Source organism: Cryptomeria japonica, chromosome 8 (assembly GCF_030272615.1).
Source record: "Cryptomeria japonica chromosome 8, Sugi_1.0, whole genome shotgun sequence".
NCBI lineage: Eukaryota > Viridiplantae > Streptophyta > Pinopsida > Cupressales > Cupressaceae > Cryptomeria > Cryptomeria japonica.
This window is the reverse complement of record NC_081412.1, coordinates 605402913-605425739: the sequence shown is the minus strand read 5'-3', so window position 1 is coordinate 605425739 and position 22827 is coordinate 605402913.

Sequence of the window (22827 nt, the reverse complement as noted above, 5' to 3'; positions counted from 1 at the left end):
TTACTTGTAGCATTTAACAACCACTTGGTTAATTCCAATATGAGGTTTGACCTGAAGGCAAACCCCCAATCCCAACAACATTTTCCTCTCTAATCTGTGTGTATGTTGTCGGTGTACGACTATAATTACAAGTTTAGGCTTCATTTTCAGATACAAAAAAGCCCTTTCGGTGCACGGATTTTTCGGAGGATCGTGCATAACTTACTCATGGTCCTTGCAAATTTTGTTCAGATTTGCAAGGAAGCTTCATCTCAACATTCTACTACTAATTCTAGGTGCACAACTTCATCCCGCATCTCTATCTCAAGATATAATCATTTCTTTATCATTTATTCACTTGGTCTCAATTTTCTTAATTCAACTAGTATACTACAAAAGAGGGTTAATTTAATTTACTAACACTTTCTAAATTTACTACAATTCACTTAGTATTCAATCTCTTACCATTGGGGATTGGATCTAGGGAATTCAACCCCTCTTTTGAATGTAATGTGTGAAAAATTGAAGGGAATCCTTTGTGAAACTTTCATCCCTCTTTTGAGGGGATTAAATCTTTCCACTTGATCTCCCCTCATCATTTTTCACCATATTACACATACATTTTATTCTATTAGTGCATTTTAGAATGAAAGACGCACACAATCATCCTTGTTCAAATAGGAACTACATCTTCATCTTGCATACAACATTAGTGTACCTCATGTTAAAATTCATTGTCTCCATGTGCATATTGTAGATCATCATGTCATCATAAGTCTGCATACTTGGGGGCATAACTAAAAAAATCCTAAAATATCAAATAAAATTACATGAAAAAATCCTTAAAAAATCCTAAAAATAAGAAAATATCCTGAAAAAATCCTTAAAATCATAAAATGTCCTAAACAAATCCTAAAACCTAGATAATGTCACAAAAAAATCCTAAAACGATCATGAACAAATACCAAAACAATCAGAAAACATAAAAAACTTAAAAATCAGAAAATCAAACAAAATCAAACAAAAAAATTCAAATACGATCTTGAAAAAAGCCTAAACATCAGAAAAACTCATAAAATGAACTAAACATCAAATAACCACCAAAAATTGCAATAAAATGTCTCATGAGAAACAAATACCCTTGTAGATATCCAAAAAACACTTCGCACATAGTTCAACAAAGGATATAACTATCTTATCAAATATCTACAACCAACTTGATCAAGTCTTATCAATTGCTGATATCCACATCAATGTGATCATTATCATGTCTGAGACAGAATCAGATACACTCAAAACCAGACATATCAGTCTTAAACGAGGTCCAAAACCTTTGAAACTGGACATTATCAACCATCACATCCAGTAATAAAACAAAGGCATGAACTAGTATGGTTGCTGAATTTTGTCCTAGTTGGTTTTTATCTTTTATCAATTGGTGATCAATCATGTTAATATGGTACTCAGTGATGTCCACAAGTGACTAGAGGAGTCCAGATGGGCATGATCTTTTTATTTATTTATTGTTTGTGGTGTGAACTAATGAATTTTTGGGGCAATAGTTCTAGTGGGTGTCTGTGATTGGTACGTTCTATCAGCAACTATCCTATGCAAAAATAAAAGTCAAGGATATCTATTCTTGTGACTACCGCACATACCTTGACCCCTGACGCTATTCCCAGAATGGAGGGTTTACTCCTTATCTACTACGTGTTTGTTTCTTGCAATGAGATGTCTTTACATTTTGGTTCCTTATACCTTGGTGTACTAAGCTTCATTGATACATAATAAGGCTTAATGATGAAAATGATGCACTAACAAAAATAAAGGCACAAAAGTTCATGACTCTATCATCAATCTCATCATGTTGATTGTCTCTCAAAATTATTCTCTCATCAAGCATCTTTTCTTGGATCAACCTTTTCAATTCTTTCCAATCATTTTCTCATCTAACATATTATACTCTCAATGAGTTCATTTCAATTTCTACTCACATCTTTCTAATTCTATCTCTAATTCTATCATTTTCTCATACCAACTATTATATCTATCAATCAACTATTCCTCCCCTTCATCATATTTTATTATTCATCCAATTTTGATCTATCATTTGTCTTATATAGGATGTATCCTTCCTGAAACTAGATGTTTTGATCATCTTTGTCTTATAAAGGATGTGTCCTTTCTGAAACTAGACTTTATCAATCTGATCAATCTTATCAATCAAATCAATAAAATCAATCCTAATGAATCCTATCAATCTTATCATTCAATCAATCGACAAATCACTCTAGACATTTCTTCTATCCAATCAAACCCATTCATGTCATCAACTAACAATTCTTCCATTTCTCATATAACATTCTTCTTCTTTTGAGAGATCTTTCATGTCTTTAATGCACAAACAATCTCTCAAGGTGACATTATAGCCTAATATCACCAAGGCATATTGAGACATAATTTTTTTTGTTATCTTTGAAACAACGTCATTTTGACATTGTCTCAAAGAGGGGCAAATATAGACACCTAAAAAATGTCTCACTGATCATTGCTAATTATTCATCTTTTTTTTTTATCGATAATGGGCCGAGGCCATAAAATTTATTAATTGAAAAATAATTACATAAATGTACAAATTCGGTCTGGTGTGGGCACTGGTAGGAAAGAACCGAATGAAGAAAACCTTTGGTCTTGCCCAAGGAAAAAAACTTGGAATAATTTACAAGTCTCTATTAGCCAGAAATCTGACTTCTTAAGGGGTTACAATAATAATTTGAGAAATACATCATGCTATCAACATTTTAACCATGACTTCTACATAATGGATCTGAGTAATAGGTGAAGCCTTCGTATGGTGAGGGCGAGCGAAGAGACCAAGGAGTTGTTTGAGTGTTGACCAAGTGGGGGTGAGCAAACTGGATCCTGCATGCTGCAAACACAGATATATACTATCCTGCAAACTCAAAGTTAGGATACCTTTTAACCATGTAAAACTAAGAGAGGAATTTAGCTGCCTGCATTGGCTCCACCTGAAATTGGAGCCCCTTAATGTTCTCAGAATAAGGTTTTCTATCAAAATTGCCTACTAATACAATAAGAATATGGAAATTGCTAATTATTCATCTTATTAATTGAATAATTATCTAATTATTTAATTAAGGTAATTATTCTTTTGAATTAACTCGATTATCATCAATCATTACTAATCATCCAATTTCTACTATTAATCAATTCATCATCAAACCCCTTTTTCAAATATTAATTAAATAATAATTAATTAGATTAATTTTCTTAATTAAATATTCTTTATTATTTAATTAATTCTATTTCTAATGTTTAAATAATTTTATTTGAATTATTTAATTAACTAACTTCATTCTTTCAAATCCCCAAATTCAAATTTTAAATAATTTCATCTAAAATTCATTTCTCTCAAATTCACATTTAACCAAATCTAAATTTGAGTAGATTTCATGTGCATTTCAACATTCAAAAATCCAAACTCAAATCCAAATTGAAAATGAAAATCAAATTCAATTTAAAAATCCTATAGCACATGTTGAAATCATAACTAATTGATCAAATTAGTTGACTAATTAGTTAATTCGGTTAACTCATCAATCACCCCTTTTCACTCCAAATCACCTTTTCTGACTAATCAATCAATCCACTTATCTCTCCAATCAATTTAGTCTTCTATTCAATCAATCCAGTGAACTGGCTAATCTATTTAGTCCACTATCCAATCAATCTAGTTGACTTCTCAATCAAATGAGTTAACAAGTCAATCAATTTGAGTTAACAAACCAATCAACTCTGTTAACTGATCAATCTAAATCAGCTCACTCCCAATCAGGACTTGAGTTCAAAATCTCTCCCCATCTCTCATGAAAATCTATATAAACAACATAAATTTCTCAATTCAAGCTAGAATCACAATCTTCAAAATATTTGTGTCAATCATATGCAAGAATTGTTGGAATCCAAGAACATTGAGAGTGGGGGGGGGCAGGGGGGTAAATCAGTGTTCTGTCGGTTAAAGTATTTTTAGCCTTATTAACAAAACCACTTATTAACTAGTATGCATTAAAGAAAGTAACAACAAGTAATAACAATGCAATCAAAAGAATAAACACCATAACACAAAGATTTATACATGGAAAACCTCAAAGAGGAAAAACCACGGTGGGATTGGTGACCCACAATAACTATCTACTAGCCAAATGAATAAATATTACAATAGGGGCTTGCACATGTAGGAAGGCCAACAGTCTAGAGCACACTTTTCATCACAAAAGGAGCCTCACTGACTACAAACACCAAATATGAAGTTACAAACAAAATCCTGAACTCAGGAAATGCATCTGCTATGCTAGATGAGTTCTGGTTCAAGCACTGTCTATATCGGTTTTCACTGTGTCCTCCCTTATCGGTAACTTACTTCACTTCCCAAACCTCTAAACCAATAACCAAGACTGACTAGAGAATATTATATTCACATTTAATCGATCAACATCACTCGCATATTTATCACATCACTACATATTCCATACCTGTTCAAAATAACCTAACTGGACTGACTTAAATACCCTTCCCAAACATAAATGACTTATGTCGGATTCCAATGATATTATAAATTATTTACATGTCATCCTAGAAAAAAATTAATGCATTAAACTTCATGACTGATGCTGCTGATAGTTGCTGTGTAAACCTATCGAATCAATCTCCTATGTCGGCCTTATATACCAGTTCCCAGTTTGCCAGTTTCCCTTGTCTACCAGTCGTTGGTTCATTTGTATGCCAGATGACTTGAGTGCCAGTTGTCAAACAATAAATACCAATGAGTACCCATTAAGTGTCCAACCCAAAATGATGGGTGTTGCAGTCAATGACAATACTGCTAAACCGGATGAGTGTCAATTGCCAATAGGAATACCAATGTAATACTTGAGAGCCACCTACCACATGAATTGGAGAAGAGAAATGGAAGCATTTTCAGATTAATTGAGGGATTTTATGTTATTTCTTGTGTATTTAATTGATTTGATATCATTTCTATTTCTATTTAGGAGTAATTTTAATTAGATTAGATTTGTGATTTGCTCTCTAATAATCTGATTATATTATTTATGCTTAATTTACCCTTGAATACACTTATGTCTAATCCAAATTTTGCATGGGTTTCCTAATTCTGTTAATTCTGCTTAATATTCTAGATCTTTGCATTAAGGTTAAAATTGTTAAATTTTTAATCAACAGATTCACCCCCACTCTCAGTTGCCTAGACATTCAACACCTCTAAGTTACTCTTATGGGAGAGGCACATTTTAGGAGAACTATCAACATTATTATTGAAATGTTCATCCTTGGAAGGGATATTTTTGAAAGAAGTGTTAATGGTTCTTTATTGCACTAAAATGTCCTCATGGATAAGAGGATCTTTAAGAGAGGGATAAAGTGAAACAAGTTTAGCTAACCCATTATCACATCTATGAAATAAATGCATTATGACAACAATTTGCCTTTTTCAAATGGTAACATATGCAAAATAGATAACACTGTGCAATTTTTATGATGTTTTCACCAATGCAATTACTTAAATATGTGATAACAATCAAATCTGAAAAATGAAAGTTACAAATTATGCAACCTACAAACCAGATTAACCAAAATAAATTAGGGGTTTTATGGTTTAAACCTCTAAATTTATGTAATTTAATTAAAATAAGCTTGATGAGTGCATGATTGAAATTTATAATGCTCACAAATCAGATTTGAAAATTAATCCAAATTAGACAATTCACAAGCTCAATTTTAGAATTAAAAATTAGGGTTTTTGTGAATATAACCTCTAATTTTTGAAATTCAACAATGTAAATTTGAATTTAAAATTTCATACACTTAGATCTAAGAACATTAATCAGAGATAAGGGTGTAAGGATTTGGGTTCACCAAAATGTAATGGTGAAAAATTAGGGCTTCCACCATTGGATGTAGTAGAACCACTAATTTGCCATTACATTCAAAAGAGGGATGAATCCAATAGATCCAATCCCAAATCAAGAATGATAAGGACTAAATACTAAATGGATTCATGGGGGGTGTGAATTAATTTGTCCTCTTTTGTGAGTTGAAATATTGAATTGAGATAAAGTGCTAAAGAAATGAAGGTAAAAATGCGAAAATAGTGAGCTACAGTCGTCAAATAGTCGCATGCATGTGGATCTAAGAAATATAAGTAGATTTGGACGTGATCCCTAAAAAATCTCAAAAAATGTTGAGACTAGTGTGCCCGTTATCCTGGTCCTGCTACTTATTCACACACCGAAAAGGGTTGATTCATCTCTGCAAATTCTTATTCAGGGAAGTACAACTCCAGACCTATTTCCTACACACATAAAGAAAGGGGAATAGGGGCTTGCCTAAGTTAAATCCCATTTTACGAATTAACCTTGATTGAAATATTGCAAATACTGAAGTAAATAATGGAAGGATATACCTAAGATCTACAATGATTGATAATGATGCTTTGATTCTTGAATGTAATCACATATCTTGTATGAAATTGCATGAACATGAAAAAACCCTAATCACATACACATGATTGGATATAAATGTAATAATTTGCTTTACAATGGTTGAATGAAGGAAATGCAGCCTTGAAAATCTTTAGAAATGCTTAATAATGCTTCACGGATGCAAGAATGCTTGATTGCTTAGAGTCTTAGAATTGCTTACATGAAAATGAGTTAAGAAGAATGCCTTATATAGGAATTCATGATTAAAATTACTTTTAGGCTAAACTAGAATTAATATATTTTCACACGAACTTGGATTTAAACATTATAATACTGCCAAAACATGATCTCTAAATTCGAGGAGAAAAGGTTGGGACCAATGTGGTTCACACCAGTCCTATCAACTTTTTTCCAAATTTCTAGAGATGCAAGGTATCATGATTATAAGGTGATCCCCAAGTGGGTATGATGATTTAAGATGTTTATATGTATGAAATTGGGCTTTGAAGGTCGAAATAGGACCTAATCGAGTCTTTAATGGATTAATTGATTAAAAGGATAATATAAAAAACAAAGGGCACACTTAGGGTTAAGGGCCCAATTTTATGATTTGTGGAGTGATAAAAGAGGACTTTACATTTAATTAAATTGATTAATTAAATGCTTAAAGGGAATTTAAAATGAAGAATGCAACTCACTAAGACAGGTGCTAACCTAAGTGTGAAATTGTACAACCTAATTAAGGGTGCACAATTTATGATGCTACAACAACACATATTTTTCATACATATGGTCCTTTCCTAGAATCCTTATTTTCATATCTTGTGTCCATGACAAGTGACTTAGGAGTGATTTTGGGTTGTTTTGTATTGATCCCAAATTTTAGAATTCTATTTTGAAATGTTTAAGTTCTTTCCTTTTCTTTGTAGTTGTGTGTAGATGAGTTGACTTATAGATGCAGTCACCAGTTAGGAGGGACCTCAAAGAGATCAATCCGGACCAGGAAGCAAGAGTAAATATAATGAAAGAAAGACAAGATGATGACGGCAATGCAGAACTAAATGAATTAAATTGTGAAAACGGATTACAAATGGTTGGCAACATCCGAGTTACAAGATTCGGCTTACTGGCCTACCACATACATGCTCAATTATAAAATTGGTCAACTTTGAACCTCTAAATCTTAAGAGTTATCTTCTAACTTATCTAGGATGACTTCTAATGCTCAATTATAATTATTTATATGATCCTAGGAGATCCAATCAGCCTAAAAGGGATCAAATGCTAAAGAACAAGGTCAAAATGTGTAAAACCAATAGGTCGGCCTCTGCCAAAGAGATTCCTCCAAAAAATCCAAAGGATAAAGTGTGGATCAAAGGGAACGTTGGCCACACACCAACAAACATTGGAATCAATGAGTTGAGGCTCTGCAAGATACGAAAAGGATTTGCAAGATACGAAAAGGATCCGGAAGATTCTCTAATAGAAAAATAGGTCTAGGCAATTCTGGTGTCCTAAGCCAGAAAACTGTCTTGGAATTCAAAATTGATAACTTCCTGAAAATTTATCCAAATACTTTGTGGTTTAGGAATAAGGAAGATGATCAAGTTCACAAGAAAAATATAGCTTCGCAAGATCCTGGTGAGAAAATGCAAGAAAAAGTAGAAAGAAATGTTGAAACTGCAAAACAAAAACAAATTGAAAGAAATGTTTTTGGGTGATGCAAGATTGCCAAGAACCAGGGATTCTCCTACATCACGCATCTGGGGTTGTTGAATCTGTGAGCCTCTCACTTTTTTGGTGTTATAGGAAAACCAAGGTGGTCCACCTTTGCTTGAGAAATCCAAGATGAGTGTTCATCTGGTCTATCCTTCCATTTTACAAGATAATCTTTGTACTAACTACTCTGGCTACTATGCCCAATCCTACTGTCCAAAATGTCTTCAATCCGCTTTGGGTCCTTCTGAGGCAACTACTTCTCAAAGTCTACAATACTATCTTCACTAAATTCTAATTCATGATACTAAATTAGGTCTACAATGTTGAATATAGGTCAAATACTCAAACTATCTAGTAGCTCCTCTTCATATACATTTCTGGAACTGAATTTCCTCAAGGTCTTACAAGGTCCAAACTTCCTCATTTGCAACTTGTTATAGGTTCCAACTAGAAATTGTTCCTTTCTTGGGTATATTATCACTCCATTGCCAACTTTAAATTCCTTATGTCTTCTCTTCTCATCTACCGTCTCCTTATACTTGTTGTTCATATCCTCCAAATGTTACTTAACCTATGTATGTAGGGTTATCATGTGATCTGCAAATTCTTCTACCTCAACACTCCTCTTTTCTTCATTACTAATATCTCTCAATTTTGATACACCTCTAGGGTGTGCTCTAGTAACAATCTCAAAAGGTGTTCTTTTGATACTCCTGTTTACTGAATTATTGTAGGCAAACTCTGCTTGTGCAAGAATGAAGTCCCAACTTCCGATCTTCTCTCCTACTAAGCATCTCAACAAATTTCCCAAGGTTCAGTTTACTACTTTTGTCTATCCATTTGTCTATGGGTGAAAAGTATAACTGAATTTCAGATCTATCTTCATCTTCTTCCAAAGTTTTCTCCAAAAATAACTGGCAACAAACTTAGTGTCTGTGTCTGAAACTATGCTCTTAGGTAATCTATGTAATCTCACTACCTCCTTGAAAAATAAGTCAGATACATGCACTGCATCTGATGTTTTCTTACAAGGTATGAAATGAGCCACCTTTGAGAATCTATCCACCACCACAAATATAGAATCATTCCCTCTCCATGTCTTAGGTAATCCAAGTATGAAGTCCATGCTTATATCATCCCAAGGTCTCTCCAGTACTATCAAAGGTGTATACAATCCCACATTTTGATGACTGCCTTTTTCAACTTGACAAACTCAACAACTCTGCACAAATTTCCTAACATTCTTATGAATATGAGGCCAAAAGTAATGTTCACTCACCAATGCTACTATTTTGTCAACTCCAAAGTGTCTAACTAATCCTCCACTATGTTTTTCCTTTATCGAATTCTCCCTCATGGAACTATTAGGTATACACAATTAAACTCTTTTGAATAACATCCCATCCTAAATGAAGTAATCCATCCACTAACTTCAATCTACCATAACCAGTTCTCTACATGCTTGCCAAGGTTCTGCAAAATTTGGGTCATCATGATACAAGGTCTTCAACTCCTCAAATCCTAATAATGTCACTCTCATCTCTATCAGCAGATTCCTCCTTCTACTCAATGCATCAATAACTTTGTTTGAATTTCCACTCCTATGCTTCAATACAAAGGTGTAACTCTACAAAAATTCTACCCATCTCATGTGTCTAATTCAACTTACTTTGACTGTTCAAATACTGCAAGGCTTGATGGTTAGTATACAACACAAATTCCTTAGGCAACAGGTAATGTCTTTACTTCTTGAATTCTTGAACTATGGCATAAAATTCATGATCATACACAAAATATCTCCTTCTTACATCATTCAACTTCTCATTGAAATAAGCTATCTCTCTCCCTTCCTGACTTAACATGGCTCCACTTGCATTCCCACTTTCATCACAGTCTACTTGAAATACTTTGTTGAAATCTAGTAAAGCTAACATAGGCTGTTCAGTGACCTTCTTGTTCAATAATTCAAAAATCATGTTTTCTCTGGTTGTTGAATTCTTTCCTATCTCCTCTCATTGTCTCAGTCATAGGGCTACAAACTGAACTAAAATTTATGATAAACTTCTGGTAGAAACTAGCCAATCCATGAAATGGTCCAACCTCTCTAATGCTTTCTAGTGTAGGTCATTCAACAATTTCTCTTACCTTCTCAGGGTCCATCTTCAATCCATCCGCAAATATTACAAATCCCAAATAGACCAACTCTTCCTTCATGAAAGTACTCTTGTTAATATCTATCAACAACTTCTCTTCTCTGAAGCTCTGTAAAACTTATCTTAAATACAACAAATTCTTCTCTTTCATCTTATGGAAAATCAGAATATCATCCAAATATACAATAACAACTTACCCATGAATTTCTTCAATACCTCATTCATTAACCTCATGAAAGTACTTGGTGTATTAGTCAACCCAAAATGCATCACCAACCATTCATACAATCCTTTATTTGTCTTGAATGTTGTCTTCCACTTATCTCCTTCTCTGATTATGATCTAATAATATCCACTCTTAAAATCTATCTTTGTATAGTATTTGGCTCCACTCAAACAATCCATTATGTCATCCATCTTAGGTAAAGGAAACCGGTATTTCACTATGATCTTGTTTATTGCTCTGGAACTGGTACACATCCTCCATTCTCTATTCTTATTAGGTACTAACACTGCTGGTGCTGCACAAGGACTCAAACTTTCTCTGATTAAACCTTTCTTCAACAATTCCTATACTTGTCTATTCAATTCTTCATTCTTTGCTGGTGTCATCTAGTGTGTGGCTTTGTTAGGAAAACTAGCTCTGAGAATTAGGTCCATGCAATGACTGATACTCCCCACACATGGTAATCCATCAAGTACATTATCTAAAATAATGTCTCTGTATTCTATCAACAAATCCTTTATCTCCTCTAGTTGTTCTTCTTTAGGTTCTAAGTGTTTAGTTTTCTTAGGAACCAAGCCAAAACACAAATTCTCATGTCTCATTCCATCTAGGAATTTCCTTCCCTCCACCAAACATATTTTAGCATTTGTACAAACTTCACTCTTTAGGGGTTCCTCCAAGGGTAACAAGGTTTGTTTCATCCCATTTTCTACAGTAGTGTATATGTTCTTCCTTCCATCATGTATTGCTTGTCTATCAAACTGCCAAGGTCTACCCAACAAAAGGTGACAAATATCCATAGGCATAATATCACACAAAACTTTATCATGATAATTTCCAATTTTCAATTTCACCAAGCATTGCTCACTTACTAAAAACTCATCTCGAATCTATGCTATCTAATAAGGCTTAGGGTGCTTCATTCTTTCCAACTTCAATTTATTCACCATTTCTTCTGAAATAAGATTATCCAAACTACCACTATCAATAACTACTTTGCAACACTTACCAGATACCTTACATTTGGTCTTGAACAAATTTCTCCTCTACAAGGGCTCTTCATCTTCTCCAGTATGACACAAAGCTCTCCTCATCATCAACAGTTCTCCCTCTTCCAATTTGTTAGCTAATGTGGTGTGGCTTTCTTCCACCAATGTTGTTCTCCCAGTGTTCTCTATTTTCTTACATTGGAATGCATGATGTCCTTCTCCTCCACACTTAAACAAAGTTCCTCTAAACACTTTCTTATCTTGTCTTATGTCATCTTGTCCAAAAATTCCATTTCGGTAACCATCAGTTCTCTCCTCTAGTAGAAATTTTCGTCATCCTTCTGGTATGAACTGCCATCTTTACTTACTTCCTTGTCCTTGTTCTGATCTGTACAGGTTCCTCTTCCTCTGGAATATCCTCTCCCTCCTTGAAATCTTCCTCCAAAAAACCTTCCACCTCTACCTCTTTGTCTCTACTCATGTCTTTTGTTCAACTTCTCTTCTGCTTTCAAGGCATATTGGTAAGCTTCTTCAATGCTCTACAACTTGATCAAATTGATTTCATCTTGTATAGACATCTGCAATCCATTCAAATATCTCACAACTTGTTCAACCTCATCATCGACATGTCTGGATCTGATATTCAATTTGTAGAATGATTTGGTATACTCCTTCGCACTGGATTCTTTTTGCTTCAATTTCTGCAACTTCCAGAATAGATTTACTTGGTAATCATCTTGTACAAACTTCAATTTTAACTTGGAAACCATCCACTCCCATGACTTGATCTTCTCTTTACCTCTTCTTTATCTATCAACCTAAAATTGTTCCAACCAAAGAGATGCATGACCTTTCAATCGGGTACAAACATATTTCACCTTCTTTTCTTCTGCAATGTTCTCAAAATCAAAATACTTCTCCATCTCCAAGATCCAATCCATTAATTCATTTGAATCCAACTTTCCATCATACTTCGGTGGGGTAAAATGTGGTTTAGTGTTCACTCTACTCAAAACCCTCAAGAAACTCTCTTCCTCTAGATCAATCGTCGGTGGGTTTGTTACCTATTTTGTAGTTGCTTCTTCTTCCTCATCTTCACTCACATCTTCAATATGTTGGCCTCTTCTTTGGGCTGTCTCAATGGCTTCCAACTAGGCTGTAATTCCTCTCAACATTTTCATCATAGTAGGGTCTGCATTCCCACGCTCTCCACCATTCCTATTTCCTCTTTGCACCATCTTTTATGCCATTCCTCTATAGTTGCAGGTTGGATCCATAGTCTGTCACCCTACAGCAAAATATTTAGGACAACACAATCTCTAGAATGAAATCTCGCTTTGATACCACTTGATGTAATCACTGGTTATGAGGGACCTCAAAGAGATCAATCTAGACTGGGCAATAAGAGTAAACACAACAAAATCAAGAAAAGATGGAGGTAATGTAGAATGGAATGAATTAAATCATGAAAACTGATTACAAATGACCAGCAACATCCATGTTACAAGATTCGGCTCACTGGCCTACCACATACATGTTCAATTACAAAATTGGTCATCTTCGAACCTCTAAATCTTAAGATCTATCTCCTAACTTCTTTGGGATGAATTTTAATGCTCAATTACAATGATTTATTTGATCCAAAGAGATCTGGTCGGCCCAAAAGGGATCAAATGTCGAAGAACAAGGTCAAAACATGTAAAACCAACAGTTCAGCCTCCACCAAAGAGATTCCTTCAGAAAATCCAAAGGATGAAGTGCAGATCAAAGTGAAGGTCGGCCACATGCCAAGGAGAATTTTAATCAATGAGTTGAGGCTCTGCAAGCTATGAAAAGGATCCACAAGATTTTCCAATAGAAAAATAGGTCCCGATGGTTCCGGTGTCCTAAGCCAGAAAACTGTCTTGAAATTCAAAATCGATAACTTGCCGGAAAATGATCCAAATGCTCTGTGGTTTAGGAATAAGGAAGATTATCATGTTCACAAGCAAAATCCAACTCCACAAGATCCGGTGAGCAAATTCAAGAAAATGTAGAAAAAAATGTTGAAATTGTAAAACAAAAAACAAATAGAAAGAAATGTTTTTGGTTGATGCAAGATTGCCAAGAACCAGGGACGCTCCTGCATCACTTACATTTGTGTGATATAAATTATTTTGGCAGTTAAAGGCATGTATTTGTGAAATTAATACACATAGAAATCAAGGGACTAAAAAGGATAAATCATTTCGATACACTTTGATTTTCTAAGGAACAATGAACACATTTCTATGTAGGGCTTTTACATGCTGAATAAGTTGTCTTCAAATCTTCAAGCTCAAAGCCATAATGCTAGAGATCTTGTTCAAGGGGTTGAACGAAGAGAATTTTATGTAGGCAATATAACAACTTTTGTGAAGGTATTCTCAAATAATATCATCTTTACTCATCAACAAATACTAGAGGAGCTTAAAGTAAATTACAATGTAGAAGTTTGTTGTTTACCATATTATAATTATGCATTAAAGCTCTATTCTATGTTGCTTGGGGTTGATCATTAGGAAACTTTTAATTTATTCTGATTTCAAGATAGTAGACATATTGAAAGCATTATTATGTAATAAACATTGATAAATTAAGTTTAGACATCTTCACCTTCTAAACATATATAACTTTTTCATTTAAATTCAACATATTTTAAAAAAAATCATATCCCAACTACTTAAATTTAAATTAATTCTCTCACTTGATCTGTATTTTTATGAAAATAACATTCCCTTCCAAATATTTATTTTACATGGAAATAATTTTACTAAACAATTAAATGGACTCTCTTTGAAAATGAAAGACTTTTAAAATATGAAATTCATTTAATAAGTACAATCAAATTTGTGTTATTTTAAGAGATTTCCTTTAATTTTCACAATAAACTAGAATATAAAATACTTCCTGATGCTCTCCAAAAAGGGAAGGTTAGTCAATGATAACAAAACACAAACAAGAAGAAAAGCCAAATTGTTAGTGTTAGAAATCATAAACAAAATACTTTCCTACACAAGCATATCAAGAGAGATACCAAAAGCATGAGAGAATATTTAACTAGAAAAGTAAATATGATGAGACATCTCCAAATGCCTCCTAACATCTTAGCTCCTTCTCCCTTGTTCCTCTCCTCTCCAAGTTCCAAACTAGTGTAGCTCTCAGCAACTTTTTGCACTATGGATGCTTATGGAGGTTCGAGATTGAAGTATTTGCTCTAAATGTGAATAAAAAGCTAATACTAGATGCTATTGATATTGAAATGATTTATTTTATACCAAAATGACAAGATATTAGTGATTTATGCTAAATGCTCTCTAGAATTTCACTATAGATTAAATGCATACAAGTTTTCAGGATCTAGATTATGAAGAAATGAGCTCTATTTATAGGAAAAATGGAACAATGGATGGTTGAGATTAAATAATCTCAACAAGGGTTAGGAATGAATGATATTCAATCCATGTGAGGGCTTTCAACCCAATCCTAGGATGACAAGTGTCAATATGAGATAGGTTGAGAGGAGAGAGAATAAGCATGAAATGCTTGAGAAGACCTCATGGTTACCTTGGGAGTTAAGGTCAAGGTTAGGTTGAATGGATAAATTCTTTATTCAAAGAATAAAGCTTTTATCCAATGGATAAACTCTTGTGCAAAGGCAAAAGGGATAACTATGGTCAAAGCAATAAATGGTTGAGGAGACACATGAGTGCAAGTTGAATTAACCATAAATGGTTATGTAAGAGCCATTAATGGTCATGCAAGAGCCATTAGTGGTTTTGGAAGACTTTAGAGGTTAAATTGTTGAACACACAAAGCATTTAATGCTTTTCAAAGACTTTGAAGTCTTTGAGAAGTGACTCCAAGTTGTTTAGGAATGTGACAATAATTAGGGAATGGATTAGGCTAATTAGGAAGGGCTTAGAAGAATCTAGAAGGGGGTTTAGGAGTACAAGTGGATTTGGTGGGTGAGGGAAAATAGGATTTTAATAAAAATAAAATTCATTTATTTCAATAAATGTGTGCAAGTTGCATTTGTAGGAAAATGCAAGTGGGGGGGATAAATGATTTAAATAAATGTTTGATTTAATTTATTTAAAAGAGGAAAGGGGTTTTAATTAAATAAATAGAATTTATTCATTTAATTGATTGTGAATTGGTTTAGTGAATTAATTAAAATAAATTGAATAATTTATTTAATTAATAGGAGAATGTTTTGAAGATGAATTAATTAAATATTAATTTAATTAACTATTGGCTAGTGGATTTTTAATCAAATAAATAGCAAATATTCATTTAATTAAACTGGATAGATTTATGTGACTACACTTCCATATTTAGGGGAACCATAAATGTCACCATCTTAATAATGGAAATTAAAAGACAAATAGAATAAAAAATAGAAACGTTTTCAACTTTAAATGAAAAAAAACATTGTGGGGACATACCTAATGGATGAAACATCTGGATAGATCCTTGTAACAGATAATGACTAGCAGTTGCAGGGGGAGTGCTTGCAACAAGAGATCATTAGGTCTGATTGTAAAGGAATTGTAAAATAATAAGAAGCTTTTTTGTTCGGCATGATAATTAGAGAATGCAATAAAATTGAAACTGAATATTTTTTGTAATATATAGTTGTACGTTAGGAAATAGGAATCATCAAAGCAATATATATAAAGACATATTAATCATTATTAGCTCAATCACAAACACACATTGCAATGATCTAATCCTAAGCACACTCAATAGAGACATGAAATCAAAGCATTCAAAATGAAAGATTATGCAAACCAAATGCAGAATTGAATGCTCCTTCCATGCAGCTCCATTGTTCTTCTTTCCTCTTCAATGGATTTGTGGATCTCACCTACAAGTGCACATACAATTGAAAACAAGATTGATGAAAAGCTCAAGAGTACTAGAAGCGTAAGTTCAATAGTTTGATTAAGAATTCGGATTAAGGGGTCAAGGGATTCAAGGATCAAGGGATTTGAGTGAAGAAATTCATCCAATTTATAGAGAAATTGGAGAAAAAGACAAGATTAGCATGAAATTGATTCGAATAGAAATTCAAATCAAGAATAGCAAAATTATGACAAGTGTATGACAAATTACTATGCAAGGATTTATGACAATTTATGACAATTTATGACAAATTGCTATGTAAGGATTGATTGACAAGAATTTGAAATAGAAATAGACATTTAGGAATTTAGGAGAAATTAGAAAATTAGGAATAATGATGACTTGGAAATTAGAAAATAGGTAAATTAATTAATAATTTCTCATTCATTAATTAATTCACAAAAGAGGAATAATTAGCCAATTAAATGAACATTTAATTGCAATGAGAAGACTTAAGATAAATAAATAATTTATTAATCCTAGAGAGAGAAATGACAAATTAGGTTAAATGATTAAATCATGAAACCCTAAAGAGATGGATTAGCAATGCAAAGATGACAATTAGGTCTTGACAAAGGATAGTTGATATCGATTCGATCATGATTTTGAATTGATAAATGACCAGTGTTGATAAATGATTTGATTAAGATTGATTGACAAAAATCAATGACAAATTGACCAAATTGACATGATTGAAAAGGACAAGGATCGATGACGAATTGATCGCAATATGACAAGATTGACAAAAGGACAAAGATCGACCAAAATCATGATTAAAGATTGTTGTCGACAAGACCAAATTCGAAGACGAGATGAATGAAGAATATAGAAGAATGACTCGATGCTCACAAATGATAAAGATCAAGTGCGAATCATAGGAGAAATGTTAATGCGATGCAAAAACCTAAAATGAGGCAATGCGCCAATGTTAAAGTATGACTCCGCAAGCGTTGACCATTTTTAGGTGTCTACATTTTGCCCCTCTTTGAGACAATGCGATTTTAAGCATTGTTTCAAAGAACAATAATGAAAATGCCCCGGACGCTGACAATGACATATGAAAATGCCCCAGACAATAACAATGATATATGCATGCCCCCTCGAGGAATTGGCCGGAAACATGCAGAAAAGAGGCCAATTGATCGATAAAAATGATAGGATCGAACGGACTGACAATCGGAGATCGGATGCAAGAAGGACAAGCAATTGAAAGGGCACAAGGCCATGACCAACATAAGATGGAGAGGATGCACGTCCATCTATGCAATGACAAAGAGCTATAAATGAGACCAAGAGGGTGAAAAATTGCTCATTTGCACTAGCCCAAGAAGAGGATTTGTTGCTCTGGAAAAGGACACTTGCAGAGAGATGGCGAACATTCAAATGGTAGATCACCTCGGAGAATGTGTACACATGTACAAACGACCAGATGACGTGGGAGCAGCGATATGGATCTCAAAAACCCATATTTTCAATTTCATGAATTTGACTTGCTTGCGGGACATTGCGGGGCCCACAGGGGATGCAAAAGAGGACTGCTGCGCTTGTGTGGTCTAATTTTGCGCTTGTGTGAGGTGTTCTGCGCTTGTGTAGGAAGACACAAGTGCAATTTACCTAACACAGGCGCAGGTTCTCTGACACAGGTGCAAGAGTGCATGAAAACCCTAGTTTTGGTCAAAATAGATGAAAAACACCCTAAGGTGGACATGAAAATGAGGAAATGCAACCCGTAGGAGCAAACCCTAAAACTGACAAAATGTGCCCCAATTGTGATGTAGAGTCGACAGTATTCGTTGATCACACGGGAGAACCGACCCGACTGCTTCATGTTATGACATAGACTCAGAAGCATGGACAGAGATACATTAGCAGGACTTGAGACATGGTAGGGATGAGGAGGATAGAGGGAGAACCCAATGACAAAGGCACGTGCTCCTTATGACAGACAGTGGACATTATGTAGTTTGACATTATATAGTCAGCCTGCGGGCCATACTTAGGACAGACAGTCTGATTTTGTACTCCGATATTATTATGATATGTGATATGACAGGCATCGATATGATGGGATGCAATGTGTTATGACTTGTAGTTATTTTTCTATGTATGGATGACTTATGTACTTGTTTATGTACCAACATGTATGGATATATTTTTATGTATTTTTGATGCATTTATAATATGAAATGGATAAAATGCTTGATGTGATGCGTGATATAACGCAAATGTATTAACCAAATGGATGCAGGATGCAGTATGTATGTTTGGATATCGGAGCACTAGACCGAACTGACTATCCGAACGGATGGAAGAAGTGTTAGTAAGAAGAACATGAGATAGAGGACAATTGAAGAAAAACTTGCTTTCAGTAATGCACTTTGTAGGTGAGAACCTTTATTTTTATGTAGCAAAATGGATGCGTAGCATCATGGCATTGAAGGCCAGAGCTGAAATGCAACCCTTTTTGCGAAAGACAGACACATTACAGACAAACGACAATCACAATCAAAAAAAGAAAAGGGATCATGAACCATCCCGGTCACTCTAAATCACTCAGTGACATCATCGAGCGACATAGGAACATGATCGAAGCCAAAGATAAATCAATAAAAAGATAAGACTCACAAATTCAAGCAAATCAGACAAACATCTTGATCTTCATTGTCAAAAGTTGAAAGTACTGATAGGACGATCATGCTGTCTGGTTTCAGGAAATGCGGTACCCCGTCTAAGACAGGACATAGTCTGGTTTCGAGTATACCACACCCTGTATAAGACCCATGATAGTAGGAACAAGGACAAATGATTTTGATGCCAATATTCGAGTGATATGACAATTTTGATCAGGTTGAATGTTTGGTTTGGATTGAAAAAGTTCATCTGGTGAAAGCATGATTTCATTTAAAGCACAGCGTTTGATTGCGAGTTGTTGGATGTATACTCAGTGTTTTTCCTTATTCACAAAGGGATGATTTATTGCAAAATGCTTGTTTTTTTGGATTTTAATGTTTTGAAATGTTTTTGTTCATTTTTTCAGGACTTTATATGACTTTTTTATGGATTTTCATTTTTCAATTTTTAGATATTTTTTTCAGGACATTATTTGATTTTTTTTTTTTGGTTTTTTATTTCAGGACATTTATTGATTTTTTGTTTTTTATTTCAGGCCATTTTTCAATTTTTTTATGAGATTTTTTCAGGACATTTTAAATTTTTTTTGTTTTTAGTTTTTAATGACTTTGCCCCCAGTGTCTAGCAAGGCAAGGAATATGACAGGTGAATAAAATAGGCTTGCTGAAATGATGGTGGATAGAGGGAAGACAAAGGCCTTTGATTATGGAGACAATACAGATGCAATTTTTAAGGGCTATTGCGTGATGGGACAAGAGACTAGATATGACAATGTATGGCAGGAACATGGCATGAGGGACATGTCAAGAAGTGTTTGAAACCATGTTTAAATTTTGTGTCCTTATGTCAGATCAAGATCAAGGAATGAAAAAGAGTGTATGGATGGTGATAAGATATGGATAGGATAAGCAAGACCAAGAATGGGTAAGGGACATGGACTGAAGGTCGGGATAGGCTAAGGGATAGTGGCAGAAAGTTGCAATAAGATAGGGAATATGGATGAAAGGTTATAATAAGCAAATGGATAAATGACCAAAAGCTATGATGGACTAAAAGCTGCAAACAAGATGCATGATGCTCATGATGATCCTCAGCCTTGTCAAGATCAAAGGTGGAAAGGGAAACTGGACATGAGGGACAATAGGATATGAAAGGTAATGACAGGGGTGCAATAGGATAGTGAAGGGCAATAAGATATGAAGGAGGAAACCTGCCCCCAAGTACGGTATGCAAGAAGTTCATAAATTACGCATGATGCCTGTTTGCTAGGTTTTCATCACGGTACTTGCCCAAGGCGCCTGTTTGCCAGGTTTTCACCAATGGATGAATTATTTTTCTTTACTTTTGTTTTTTTTTTTTTGTCTTTTTTTTTTTCACTTTTTTTTTTGTATTTTCGAGCTTTTTCAATAGAAGATGGACACATGATAGGGGATGGAAGAAGAACTCAAGTGTCTTTTTTTTTTTTGGATAGTAGCCTTGAAATAAATGGACCATGACCTTTAAAAGTATGCTCAAAGATGTTGGTAGGATAAGGACATGGAAAATGACATGAAACTAAGGCAAGGATTTATGCAAAGGATTGGATCAAAGGGATCGAAGGATGAAACATATGCATTGGATAATAGGTAGGGTATTGGAAGAATTGGGCTTCAGTGGATGGAAATGAAGGCAAGATCGACATTGGCACACACCTTGAGGGGTGATGGACTGATAGAGGTAAAATGTATTTTGGATATTGAGATTTGGATAGAGGAAAGGCTATGGATTTTGGGACATAAGGGCCCAAAATGGAAGAAGGAGGTGATGGAGGAATAGACTTGGAAAGTTTGGATGGAGGAATAGCAATTTTGGATGCCAATTTTGGTGTTTCTTTAGGCTTTTGTGCTTCAAGGAGCTGCTTAGGGATCCACATGGTTTTTGATTTTTCATGCTTTTGTGGTTCCTTGGAGTGCATTGCTTGCACAAGGGATTTAGGAACCCATATATATTTTGACTTTTGTTTTTGAGCAATGGGCCTTTGTGGCCTTTTGGATATTTCTTTTTCTTTATAGATCATATTGTTCTTTGCTTTGACATGTCGATTATATTGGACATGTTGATCCTTGAATACATGTGGATTTTTAGACTTATGACTTTTATACTTGGCATCCAAATTGCTTGGAGGGGGAAAGGAATGCATGGATGGATATGAATGAAATGGAGTTCTTTTGGTTTGATGAAATTTACTCAAGGATATGTGCCTTTGCTGACCTTGCATAGAGGACAAAGGGATATAAGGACCTAAGATGGATGGAAGCGATGATGGGGAAGGTGGACATTTGGATTTTGACTTTGAAGGGATACCAACGCCTTGAGTGTGAGCTCTGTAGCCATGACCATTAGTATATTCTTTGATATGGAGAGGTTCTTGCTCATGAAGATCTACTCCTTTGCCTTTATGAATATCTTGACTTGTAGGATACTCTTTTATTTGAGAAGAAGACACGAGTCCATTATGAGGTGGATATGATATGAGAGAAATAATGAGATCTTGAAGTGGATCAGATTGGACCAAAGTGGAAGAACCCATTATGCATGTCGAGGGTTCATGAACATCTTGCACTGACATGTTAGAATCATGAGGGGGACTAGGATTGTGTAGTGGACATGGTTCAATGACAGGCTCTTCAAGAGATGGAATGGGAGAAATAATGGGATCATCAAAAGAAATGGGATCTTGGAGTGGATATGGAGCATTAAGACAAGGAGATGGAGGAACAAGTGGATCTTGTGGAGGATCTGAAGGAATAATTTGATCTTGACACGGAGGAATATCATTGGAATCCTCTTTAAAGGTGCTTTGCTCTTGACTTTCAATGGGATCATCATAAAGGATGGAAAGGATATCTTGATCTTTCTTAGGAAGTGGAATGTCAATGGGATTTGAAAGGACATTTTTTTCATGAAATGGAAGGGGATCATTTGGGATTGGAGGGATTGGGATATCTTGATCTTGCTCGGGAAATGGAGTGTCAATAAGACTTTGGATAGGATGGACAAGAATAGGGGAATCATTACGAGTGTCTAGGGAAATGGGATCCTGGTCAACAATTGGATGGGATGATAAGGTTTCAGGATCTTGATCTTGATCTTCTTTAGGACTCATTTCTTCATGCTCTAATTTATCCTCTTGACATGAGGTTGGACTTTGGATATGCATGGAGGATTTTGACAAGGGATTAATGCTTTGGCATGAAGGGGATGCACTTTGAACATTTGTGATGGATTCTGACAAGGAATCAATGCTTGAACATGAGGAAGAGGGATTTCGAATGGGGTCCTCTAAAACAGGTAATGGCAATAAAGTGCATGGTGGCATTGGGTCTTGTATTTTTGAAACATGACAAAGATGTGCATCATGAATTGGATTATCTTGGCAATCAATTATGGATAGCTCTTGGATAATTGCATTCTTGGGTGTATTGTTTGATGAGGACAATATGGAAGGTTCTTGTGAAACTTCTAGAGGTGTAGGGATAAATGCCACTGGAGAGTCAATTTGTTTGTGGGGGGATGAGGCATTACTAGACATAATTGTATTATCTTGATCTTCCTCAAAGAACTCACTTGGTAATTTCCTTAAGAGCATTGCAATAAAGCCACCTTTCTTTCGAGGTTTTGACATAGTTGGTTTTGGAATTTGA